The sequence below is a fragment of the Netta rufina genome (genome assembly GCF_964035555.1).
Source record: "Netta rufina genome assembly, chromosome: 1".
NCBI classification, from domain to species: Eukaryota; Metazoa; Chordata; class Aves; order Anseriformes; family Anatidae; genus Netta; species Netta rufina.
This window is the reverse complement of record NC_140123.1, coordinates 23626756-23639630: the sequence shown is the minus strand read 5'-3', so window position 1 is coordinate 23639630 and position 12875 is coordinate 23626756. Positions and strand designations below refer to the sequence as shown.

General features: G+C 43.6%; 1 protein-coding gene across 3 annotated transcripts in view; it reads right to left on the bottom strand.

Annotated features, from left to right (window-relative positions):
- Positions 1-5222, bottom strand: part of PDS5B (PDS5 cohesin associated factor B) — a 110956-nt gene extending 105734 nt beyond the window's left edge. For all 3 annotated transcript variants that reach the window (XM_084306136.1, XM_084306138.1, XM_084306137.1), the window contains exon 1: positions 5101-5222. The gene's annotated coding sequence lies outside the window, so the exon portion shown is untranslated. The remainder of the gene's footprint in view (positions 1-5100) is intronic.
- Positions 5223-12875: the final 7653 nt, after the last annotated feature.

The window sequence follows — 12875 nt, the reverse complement described above, 5'->3', positions numbered from 1 at the left end:
ACCCATTAAGGAATAGAAAGTTCCTGATAGATAAAGGTGCCTGTATAGGACACTGTGTAAACAACCTGATGGAGAGTTCGCTACAGGCAGCATTTGTAACTTGGGGAAGACTCAAAAGGTTTTGAGTTCTCAAAGCACACTCAGTTGAAATGAGCACACTTTCAGAAACCTGTACATGCATGAAAGTCTCCATCCTTAATTCCCTCAATTACAGATCCGCCTCGGAGAACGACGGACTGCATCATCTAAGCTGAAAATGGTAGGGAAATGCATCTCTTAATTGGCATCTCTCCAAAAAATTCCCTCACAGGTCTTCTGAAAGGTGGGGGGACTTTCCTTCCTTCTTCCAGTTCCAAAAACCAGGAAAGCAAAATGTTATGGCCTTATTCTGACTATTTCATGCTCCTGATAGGAAATAAACCATAATATACCATGAATTAGGCGTCCACGACTTGTCCATCTCCCACAGACCTTTGAAAAGCGGTGGGTGGCACGTGGAGAGAGCAGACATTGTCCTACACACAGGCTACACGAACCGATGCTGCACAAGCTGTAGTCTCTTCCACGCACTCAGTTTCTGTGTGCAGGAAGTCATGACGAGCTACACACGACGCCTCATACTGAGCTGTCAAACAAAACAAGTACCCAAGGCAGCCTTACACCTAAAAGTAAACCACCCTGCACCTCCTTAGGTTTTCTCCCTGAGAACTTGCAAGTTTTAAGTAGTTAGATGCAGGAAAAAAGCTTTCTCTAATTTAAAAAAATCTATAATCTTCTGCCCACTTTTCTTAACTCAGCTCTTTTTTTTTTTTTTTTTTTTTTTTTTTTATTAAGAACAGAAACCCAACATAGGCACCGCCAAAAAAGATTTCCCAGAAACCTGACTGCCTTCACTGAAGCTCTCTGCATCAAGGTAACAAAGCAGGGCTAACAGAAGCAAGCAGCCAAGCTCTGGATGGCTTAAAGATTACACACACACAAAGTTTTGATGTGTTTCAGGCTTTTTTTTTTTTTTTTTTTTTTTAAAAAAAAAAGTCTTCCTTGAGAGCAATATGTTTGCACTCAGCATGGATAGCAGCTTCCCCCCCCAATAAACAAAGTATTTTTTCCCCCTCACAAGACTTTCAGAAGCCTTCCTCTCGATGTTGAATCGAGCTACAATGCGGATACACCGGGGATGCCTCAGTGAGAAGCAGAGGCTGCTTTGAAAGAAGCTGTGGACAACTAATGGGTAAATTTATACAAAAGCTGGAAAACCTCACTCAATGGTCACTAAGTGATTAACAATTACGCTTTAGCTAAATGTAGTCCTGTTTAAAAGAGCCATGAAACGCAGTTCAGGTGTCTATACAATGGAAGCTATCAAGGAGATAACATTTTTTGACTGCTAACTTTGTGTCTTTTTTTATCCCATAAAAAGTAATGGAAGCGAAGCATCTAATTTCAGCAGCAGCAGCATCCACCAGGATGCCTAATTAAGTAGGAGAAAAAGTACGCGGAGTTTGGATTGTCTGGAATCGATCTCCAAAGAACGGGGTATAAATTAGACAACCCCAGATGGGGTCCTGATCCCTGGTTACGGTACTGCCATATAAATGGTGACAGACACAAGATGATTAGTACAAACAGGTCCATCTGTTCCCAATGAGGTATGGCTCAATTTTTTAAAAAAGAGAGGAAAAAAAGCATCTCTTGAAGCATATTAATACCAAAGTTGTCAATTGGCTGAGATAACAAGAGCTGAAGATCAGGCAGCATAGAACAAGGAGCGTGCTGTACAATGCTTGGGAGAGAACCTGAAAGAGTAAATTCCACTGATGGGGACAAAGCAACAGAGGTTTTAATCCCCAAAACCCACTATTTTAGAAGGACTACACACTTCCTCACATGTTAGGAAAGGCTGGGAAGCAGTATATGCAGCGATCGTAATAAGTTATAAAAAGAGTGAAGGGGATAACTTGCTTTTAAGAATCAAGGTGCTAAAATATTAGTTGCATTTCATTGAGTTGGTTCTAGTTAGATGTGTCATAGCAATTATTTGCAGTAATAGGATTTTATTTTTATTCTCGAATCCCAAAATAGTGTCCCAGATTTTTAAATAAACTACTAACTAATAACCTGCTACAATAAAGTGTATTTTCATTTACATACTACACCTCTGATATATTTCACCTAAGTATAAAAAGAATAAATCAAAATCAAGTTTTCCACAAAACTACATTAAACTGAAGATCATATCAATGGAAGTCTTAATTCCTAGATGTTCAAACTCTGAGGGTGTGTTGTTGTTTGTTGGTTTTTTTTTTAAGCATATATTTTGTAATTCTTTCAAAGCCTGCACATAATTCCTCCATCAATGGTGTTCAAATAGTCCAGGAGGATACTTGGATACTTCAAATCCGGATACATCAACAGAACACGTCCCCAACAAGGCCGGTGACACTAACACACCCTTACAAAAAATAAATAAATAAAAGGGTTTCCTCAGTTTTCCCTTACCAGCAAGTTCCAAAACTAAGAACCTCCAATACCCTCTCAGTCTTTTCAAAGATTATTTCACGTTGCAATATTGGCATTTTATGCTATGAGTGAAACCACCACTGTTTGAGAAACTTGTTACAAGTACGATCCACTGTCCTAACACTTGTCAGTAGTGGACACCACAACTACTGTTAGGTTCTTGCCTGAAGGAAAGAAGAAGATGAAAAAGACTATCAAGGAAGAGAAAGGTATGAATTTGGGCTAAGTAGCATTAAAGGTAAAGCACACTGGAATCCAACTGGAAGGGAAAAATAGTTCTATTTGTATCATATTCTCCCCCATTTCCTACTTTGCATGATTTTACTGTTCAATTCCACATTTTCTTATTGCTCCCACAAAAATTCTTCATGTTCAACAAGTACCCTGTGTCACCTCTTCCAGAGTCAGCGGTAATGAAAAGGCGTTTAGTGCAAAAACCTTTAAACGAAGACCCCTTACTGAAAGAATCCTACACACGTCCATACAACCTTTTACTGTTCTGTATGCATACGAACTGCATGACAGAAAAAATGAGAGGACCGGAAAGTACAACCTGAGACCTGGTAGAGAGCAACACATCCCAAAAGAAAAAGCATCTCTTTTTGGCAGCCTCCTGCTCTAGAGCCAAAAATGCGCAACATCATGTCCATACTTCTTTACAATACTTCTCCAAATGCTAGCACTGACTGTTGGATTTTTTAAAATACATTTTTAGTTACAGCCTAATAACGATTTAGCTGACTTGCTCAATTTAAGTCTATAAGTAAGCTTGCTAGATACAGCCTAAAACCCATATTCATATGGCGCATGAGAAAACAACTCAGCAGCACGCAGATGTTATACACACAATTTTCCATTTTAATTCAACTTACTTGTTTCATCAAGAACGATACAGTTCATCCAGCTCATACACTAAGTAGTAAAGAAGTGCAAGAAAGTCTCAAGCAGTTATAACTGTATAAGAACTTTAAAAAAAAAAAAAAAAATCACCCCTGCCTCACAGTAACACAGTGCAGCCTTGCTTCAAGCACAGACACAAGATGTCACACAAGAACTAAAGTACTTCGGCCACTGGTGCTCACTTTCCAGTGTGGGCGATGCACACACCTCGGCTAAACTATCTTTACCTGGCTGAGTATCGCTCCCTGCTTTCTTTTTGGCTATGCACGGCACAAGATAAATCCAGCTGTTTCGTGTCTTTTCACAGGAGTGCATGCAGTATCTAGAGCGTATCATTCAAGAGGTACCAGACAAAATTGCACCAACTGAACCCCAAACTATTCCAATAGTTCGAAAGGGGAAAACCTGGAGGGACGCATGCCACCTTCCCTCCTCCCTAAAAGGTGACTTGCCACCCGTTTTCAGCCCCGAAGCCGCTCACACTTTAAACACTCCTCCTATTCCCTTCCCAGCAAGGAGAAATCAATTTCAGCCCGAGCACCTTCCCACCGAGCGCAAAACAAAGAGCAACACGAAAATACTCGGGCAGTTGCGTTAAATCAGAAAGCAACGCCTAGCCAAATAATCGCCGTCCTCAGCAAGCGGTCGGGCGTGCAGGAAGCGAACCCAAAAGTCGGGATAAGGCAAAAAACCCCCAGCTCTGGAGGAGCCGGTCCGCTGCAGCTTAATTTCCCGGGTTCGTTCACCGTCGTTAATTGTTGATTTGCTTGGAAGCCCAGAGAGTGATTTATTTGCAGCGGGATGAAGTTACAGACCTGGATTCCTGACCAGAGGCTCCCAACGTAAACAATGCGTACCCCATAAATTAACCATTCTCCATCTGGCAAACCGGGATGTAAAATTCATAGTTTTTCACCTAAACAGGCAGCGCCACCCCCCCCACCACCACAACCCCTCCTTCCCCCTTTCCCTCCCGACCGCTTTCTAACAGAGCCTGATGCAAAAAGGGGGAGGGAAAAGGAGGAAAAAAAAAAAAAAAAAAGAAAGAAAGAGAAAAAAAAAAAAAAAAGAAAAGAAGCAAGCCAGCATGAAAGAAACGGGCTGGCAGCAAGTGAGGAGGAGACACCGAGCCGAGGTCCTGCCGGCCCCCGGGGCTGGGGGGGCAGCTCGGAGATAAGGGGGGGAGATAAGGGAGGGAGGGGGGGGTCCCCTCTGCCAAAACCGAGGGGCAAGGAGGGGACAGCCCCCAGGAGCCACAAATAAATAAATAAATAAATAAATAAGAGGGGAGGGGGGGTAGAGCAGGAAGGGGGTGACCCCCTCCCCCCCCCCTTGGACCTAAAGCAGGGGCACAGCTCCCAAAAATACCAAGGTCACCACCACCCCCCCCCCCACCACCACCACCACCTTCCCTCGCTGTGGGGCAAATTTAATTTAATTTGCGATCGGCGGCCACGGGGAAAGGGGGAGTGTGGGGGGGGAGGGGAGCAGCCCCGCGGAGGGGCGAGGGGGATGGGAAGAGGGGAGCCCCCCCCCGCCTCCTCCTCCTTCTTCTCCTTCTCCTTCTTCTTCCTCCCTCCCCTCCTCTTCCTCCTCCTCGAGCCCCCGGGGAAGGGAAAATGGAGCTTGGGGTGGGGGGGGGAGAAGGCGAAGCGGTGCGCGCCGTGCCCGGCTCCTTACCCCGCCGCAGCCGCCCTCTCGTCGCCGGTCCCAGGCGGGTCCCGCTCCGCTCCGCTCGGCTCCGCGCCGCCGCTCGGGGCTGGGAGAGGAGAGGAGAGGAGAGGAGCCGAGGAGCCGCCGCCGCCGCCGCCGCAGCCAATCGCCTCCAGCCCCCTCCCCTTCCGCAGCTCGCCCCGGTCCCCCCTGTCGGCTTCAAAATGGCGCCAACCGCCCGCCGCCCGCTCCAATGGCACCGCCGGGGGAGGCGAGCGGGGACAGAGCGGGGCAGCAGCGACCCCTGCCGGCTCGCCTCAGCCGCAGCACGGCCACGAAAAGGCGGCCCTCGGAGCCCCCCGCACCTCCGCACGGCCTCTCCCGGCCGCCTCGATGCCCCTTCCCCTTCTCCCCCTTCTTCTCCTTCTTCCCCTTCTTCTCCTTCTCCGGGGGTCTCCTCACGCCCGCGACCAACCCTCCCCTGCCTCCCCCGGAAGGCGGCCGGCAGCTGGGTGAATCCTGGCTACGAAAAGCTGATTTATTTATGTATTTATATTTATTTTATCTTTCGGGAAGACGCCTCGAGATTTCTAAGATCCGAGCCTTTTTGCTTCAGCAGCCCGGCACAAACCGGAGGTCGTGAGGAGGGGATAAAGCGGCCTGAACAGAGCGCTGCGACCTGCTGACAGATGCTCACACTGTACCATGTAAATTAGTGAAACACGTATTTCCCCCCACACTCACCAAACAACACGAACTGTAAAGGGATTAGGGTAAAACCGTAAGCAATAAAGTTGCTGAACTGTGGAGAAAGAGCAAAAAAAAAATTACAAAATAAAGTAGCAAAATCACTCATCAAGCCCTTTGGTCTTGCTTCAATGAGTGCGAGAGTTTCAGGGGCACCCTTACAGGAAAATGTGAACAGAAAAGTGATGCAATTTCTTCTCACTGCTACAGATAAAATGCTGCCTCTGTGAATGGCACACGAGGAGAAAATAAAAGTGCATGAAGTGTTAAGATTGAAAAAACTGACTGTCCACACTCAGCAGATCTGGTGAAACACACTCAGGGCTTTGTCCATGGTGGGACACAAATGTTTAAAGAGCATGTCAGCCACGATGTCTCACCTAATATTTTAAATCTTTAAGTAAGTTCTTTCAAGTTTTCTGAACTTTCTAGCTCCTTGTAACCAGCTTGCCTTCTTTTCATTCAAGTTTTAATCAAAGTTAAACATCGTCATCACCTAATGAAGGATACGTAAGCCCTACCAGGATAAGTTGCCTTAACTATTACAAAAAATAATAATAATAATAAATCAGTTTTCAGGCCCCAAACCTCCCCTTGGTTACATTTTGGGCAAATTACACTTGTGCCACTCTTTCTGAAAACAGCAGCGCTACTGCACAGGCATCACAGAGGGGGACGGTGTGCCTGACAACTTTGTGTTACATATTATTTTGGGGAAAGATCCTGTGCTTGCAGTCAAGGATTTATTTTTTTTTTTCATGCAAGTTGAACAAGTGCCCCACAGTCGCTACTGCTGTCATGTCTGCACACTTACCTAGATGTAAAATAATTCATTAAATAAATAAATAAAACTTTTTTTTTTCCTGCAGGGCACTCGCACGTGTGTGTGGTGGTGGTAGAAAAGCAGCAGCAAAGTTCATTATTAAATTAAAAGTTCAATATCCAACTATTGAAATTGCAAAACTTTGTGTCTAACTGTGGAAGTAACTGCTGTCTTGCATACTTTGCAAATATTTTGCTCCCTTTTCTTGACGGAGGTCACACTTAGGGCTGCCAGCTCCGGTCGGGATGCCCGGGGCTACGAATGCTTTGAGCAGTAAAATGAGGTGCTGCTGCCTACGGAGGCCTCTCCCCTGTTACGGTCCGTCCTTCATTTCCAGCCAGAAATTTAAAATTTAGATTAAAACCTCAGAAAACAGCCTTTTAGCTGTCCCTCACACCTCGGAGTGCCCCAACCGGGGTCCCCGCCGCGCCGTGCCCCGCGTTGTGGCCTGAGGGGCCGAGCGCCGGGCGGCAGTACCGCGCCGAGCCCTCACGGGGGAGCCCGCCCGGCGCCGCTTCTCCACCGCCCCGGGGCCGCTGCCGAGCCTTCCCCCGGCCGCCTCTCCGGGCCCCGGGGCCGATTCGCCCCGAGGACGGTGGAAACGGCCCGGTCCCGGCCCGGTGGTGGTGCTGGTGCTGGTGCTGGTGGTGGTGGCGATGGCGGGCGGCCGCGCTGTGAGGAAGCGCCGCCATGCCGAGGTTCGGCGGCTCGGGCGGCAGGAGGCAGCGTGGGGCTGCCGCTCGCTCCTCAAGCGCCGGGGAAATCCCGTTGACAGCCCTTCTGCCGCGGGTGTCTTCGGAAAGTGCTTTTGGGAAGTGTGAAGGACCAGTACGCCACCTGAAGTAGAGAAAAACACGGTCCCTTTTGTGGCAGTCCTAAAAGGAAACTGCTGTGTGTGAGCACTGGGTTTGTTACTGAGGGTGGACTAAGCCTCTCCCCCAAGAAATCACAGAATAAGATTAGAAAAGACCTCCAAGATCATCTGGTCCAACCATCCCGCTACTAACAACATCATCCACTAAACCATGGCCCTAAGCACCAGGTCCAGCCTTTCCTTGAGCACCCCCAGATGTCACACCTCACAGGGCTGACTGTAAGCAGGATCATTTCCACTAGCTTTGCCACCACCTAAAAGGCGAGACAAAAGTAGGGATGCCCAGTATTTGGTAACCAGCAGTCGCACCAGGACCAGCAACATGTTTTTTCCCAGAGTGAGACCCATACCTTGCATTTCCACTTGCAATTGACCCTAGCACTGGGTCAAGAATTGTATTTCTCCATTCACCTCAAGCAGGGCCTTCCTCAATTGTAGAATTTGATCATATGTCTCTCAATCTTGTCTTCTCACAATCAGAATCCAACTCTCTTTGGTCTTCCCTTGTAAGACAGCCAATCTTTCCCCTGGATGATTTTAGTCATCTCTCTAAATACATTCTTTAATTCAGTTGTGTCTGCAGACCAGAACTACATGCTGTACTCACTTCAGGCAGGAATAAGTTCAGGTTTCTGACAGAGTAGCATACTACTTTCTGCCTTGCTCTCAGTACTCTCTCTGATGGTGTCTGCTTTCTTGTTGTTTTGTTTGTTTTCTTGTAATTGTTTTTTAGTGGTTTGCTTCCCACTGCTGCACTTTGACCCAAAGATTTCAGAAAGCTGTCAACAGTAAGTTTAGACTTCCAAGTTTCACAGATAATCCAGTGTTTTACTTTACAGTAATCTACTTTAAAGCCTATTTGCAATCTTTTCACCCATTTAGTGTTGGAAGACCTTCTGGAGTTCCTCTCACCAGCACAGCATTTGACTATCCAACAGAGTTTAACACCATCCAAGCACCACTCAGTGTGCATTCACTCCCTTTTCCTGGGTCACTGATGAAGATACTGAGTCAAACAACATCTTACACCAGCATCAATAAACCCAAATGTTTCTGGAGGACAGCATTGCTAACTCTTCTTTCCCCTGAGAAGTAACCATCAAACTCTACTTGTTTCCATCCTTTAACCAGACTTTCAACTTAGAATAGGACACTTGCTGTAATTTTGTTTAAGAGCTTTTAGTGAGAAGACTTTACAAATGCTTTTTGAAAAATCTAAGTACATCCTAAGTACATTGCCTTCATCCATGTGCTTCCTGACTCACAAATCTACTGGAAGTCTGCAATCTTTCCAGACTTGCCAGTATCTCTTCTCACAGAAACTGTGCTGGCTCTTTCCCAACATGTTACATTTATCCATGTGCTCAGTGATCTTACTCCTTTTTGGTTTTGGCCTTTTGGTGTGAATCGGAGTAGAAACAACTGCCAGTGTAACATCACCACCAGAAGATTGGCTAAACATTTTTATGAGTCTCCTCCCTCATTACAGTAACCCTGAGGCATTTTCATGTATGAATCTGTCAATATTTTTTGTCCTTAAGTCCCTCTATTGTTTTCACTCATGAACTTGAACCAGAGAAGTACATGAAGACATTCCAACTTGTAGGATATTTCAGAACAGAATAGGTGAACGTCCTTACTTTAACAGCCATGCCCTTGTTTAAAAAAGAGCTCCAAGATACATGTCACAGGACTGAACAGACAGGTGAGCTGACATAGACTTTCAAACCACCCCAGCATCCCGCTGTGGGATGAAGGAAGGTTGGAAAGAACTGGTTCCTACAATGTCTGTGTGCTGTAGACCTCAGCAATCCCTACTGATTCACCACGGTGAAAAATGCCTGATAGAATTGTATGGCCCCAGGCAGAACAAGGAAAGGAAAAGATTGGAGGGAGCAAAATCCCTTCCTTCCTTCCTTCCTTCCTTCCTTCCTTCCTTCCTTCCTTCCTTCCTTCCTTCCTTCCTTCCTTCCTTCCTTCCTTCCTTCCTTCCTTCCTTCCTTCCTTCCTTCCTTCCTTCCTTCCTCTCCTTCCTCTCCTTCCTTCTTTTATTTTTATTATTTTATTTTTTTTCCCAGAAGCAGCAGATATTTTAGCTTAGCCACATCATAAAGCTCTGTCCGGGCTAGCAATTTCAGTCAGCTTACAGGAGGCTAAACTAACACAAGGAAGAAGGGAAGGATCTGCACAGCAGAGACCAAGAACTCCTGCTTTTGAGAGCAATAAGTTGTTACTTGCTTTACCAACTTCCCTACCCATAGATCAACATTATGTGGCTTCAGAGTAACTTCACTGTTGAGCAAATCCCTCCATACAGTCATCAGCAGAGTCTGACAAAGGGCCAGCACAAATAACAAAGATCTGAATGGAAGCCAATTGATGTGGTTTTGATTTGTGTCTAAACTAAAAGTTACGTTTCTAACACTGAAGGGGGCTTTTTTTTTCTCTCTCTCTCTCTCTTTTTTTTTTTTTTTTTTAACCTTTCTCACCATGCTTATTTCAACTGCCTCTCTTAATGTAGCAGATGTGTGAAAAGGATAATTTTGTTTCTGGCATGGGCATAGCCACCTTCCCCTTGTGTTTCCTTCTCTTATAAATATGACCCTTGAACAATTGCATCAAACAATCCTTTACGAGAAAAACAGTTCAAATGAAATACATGTAATTTCTCCACTAAGTCCTTCTGACAGGGATTTTGTCATGTAGGAGGGAGAATTAATGCCTATATACACCTTTTACTTGCAGGTGTAGTGATTTGTTTCAGAGAAAAAAAAAAAAAAAAAAAAAAAAAAAGCTCATTTATTGGTTCGGTTTTTGAACTAAATGACTGATATTATTATGAACATGAGTTACTTTGTGACTAATTTTAGTATCTCTTATGTCTCAAATAATTTGCAAGGAAGCCACATGGAAACAGTGACTTAAGATGAGTGGAATTTTAGACTCTTGCTGTCTCTGTGAGCTCTGTTTCCAGAGCTGTCTCCTTGTAAACAAAAATTGAAAAGCTGACTAAGGCAGTGGTGATCAAAAGGTATTGTCTTTAATAAAAGCGCAGTGCTAATTCTAAAGTTTAATGCTTAGCACTTTAGTATTAATGCTGACTAGTCAGACTGCCAAAAATATCCATCTTTGTCTTGTGCTTGTCTTCCAGTAAAAAGACAAGAGTCGGTAATTTGTACATGATAATTCATAAAAAGAAAATATATTAGAGGTGATACCGTGCTAGTTTTCAGGGTGAGGATGGCAGGAAGCCGTTCACTCCATCTCCTCATCTGCTCTCTTCATGTAATAGCAGTTAACAGGAACAGGGGGACACTATTAATATTAAACATCCTACTAAAGTAAATCTTTCTATTAAAGCAAAAACTATTCATCCCTCCCCAAACATGCCATCTCAAGTCTGCTGGAGACGTGTCTTTATCTCTGACCTCTCTTCTTCAGATCAGATCCTGAAGAGGTCAGTGAGAGAGGTCACCCTAAAGAGAGCCTTTGGAGACATGTCTGGAAAGAGAGCAATAAAATGCTTCATGTTACAGTACACACAAGTGGAAAACATCCTTTGGATTGTTAATGCTCCCAACAAAATCTGTCTCTTTACCACAGCCAGAAACGGACTGTGCTTAATTTCACTACCAACCAGGGCATCTTTTATGCTTTAGGTAAACCACGTCGCTGTCTGACAGGAACAAGTTAGAGAGCATTAATACACAAAACTTTAGGGCTTCTAATGCCACTTTGGTGGTTTGGTGGTGGTGTTTTTCTCCCCTCTGCTGTGGCTTAACAGACCTTTTTTGCTAAATGCCATGAAATCTTCTTGCTGACCGCTCCAGGTGTTTGCACAGCACACACCTACAGCTAACACAACCCCTGGCAGCTGGGATCTAAAAAGCCATAGTAGTGAGGAAGAGAAATATTCTGCTTTCAATGCTTTGCTGACAGGTATGACAGTGATATTTTGGGAGTCTCTACCAGCAGTCTTGGTGAGTAGCTCAGTTTGTCAGTGAATTCAATTAGTTTCTCCTCCCAGTTATTTTTAATTGATCTCAGTGCTTTCCATACTTAATTGAGATGTAGGATGGGAGGTGGGAGAGGAGAGTAAATATTCTTTAAATATTCGAATAGTTAAATAATATTCTTAAGCAATGCTGTTAGTACAACAAAATGGGAAAAATATTCAAGAGGAAAGTGTTTTTACTGTAAGTTATATCTGAAAGGTGAGAATCTCAGTTGTTAAACTTCAAGTATTCAAATAAAAGTAATTTTAAATAACAACTGAGTAGTTAAAGTGAATGTGTATTCCACAGAACAGGTGAAGTGTCAGCATCATTATTAATAGCTACGTTGCTCTCCATTTCTATAGTATTTCATGTTTTCCTCCCATGAGTAACTAATATATTTTGCATTAAATACTCAAATATATCCTGCTGTATAAAATGCCGAGTATTTTTCAGTTGTTCAGTTTGATGCGCATTTTTTTCTGCTCACACATTTCCTTTCACCATTCCATTGTCTGCTTTCTATTTAAAGCTACCTCTTTTAACATCCCATTGCATTTAAGTCTACTGAAAGCATTACACTCAGTCTCCTCCAATTTTTATTTAAGTTTGAGCTGCTATTTAGATATTCTTGCAAACTACAGTGTCCAGACCTTCATTTTGAGTCCATCTTCCCAGAAACTCCCCTTGCTCTACTTTGAAACATATGAATTGTTTGGAATTATGTTTTTTTGGTCTGCTTTCCTTAAATATTTCACAAGCTGTAAGTTCAGCTTTGCCACAGGCCAGCAGTTGTTACATTTTCTAAAGCACTCCACTTTAAAATAAACGTTAAATATTACAGTCATTTTAGTTCTGTTTTGCTCCTGTGCTTAAGACCTAGCTCACAGAACCTTTACTGTAAAGGATAACCTATTTGTCATGCAGACCAGCTTTAAAAGGCACAAAAACACATTCAAAGATTTAAAAAATTTGCAAAATAAACTAATGATAAGTTCCTTTTATTCTCTCAATGCTATTTTTATCTCCACTAGGGCTCATCCTATCCTAGAAGGGAACTAAATAACAATATTTAAATGACAAAATATTTATAGTAAAGAGAAATATTAGTCCATCCATGGCTTAAATATCTCTTATTAGAATATATGACATACATCAAAAAATACAATCTCCCATAAACAGTGAGTAAACATATAGGGCTTCATTGGAACTGTAAAACAAAACTGTTATGTTAACATTCAAGTAGAAATTTGAAAATAATAATAATAATTAAAAAAAAAAAAAAAACTTTATTTGTGGAAACTAATAAGACAGAAACAGTTCCTGGATTTTTACTCAAACTTTGAACTGGCATTTACATATC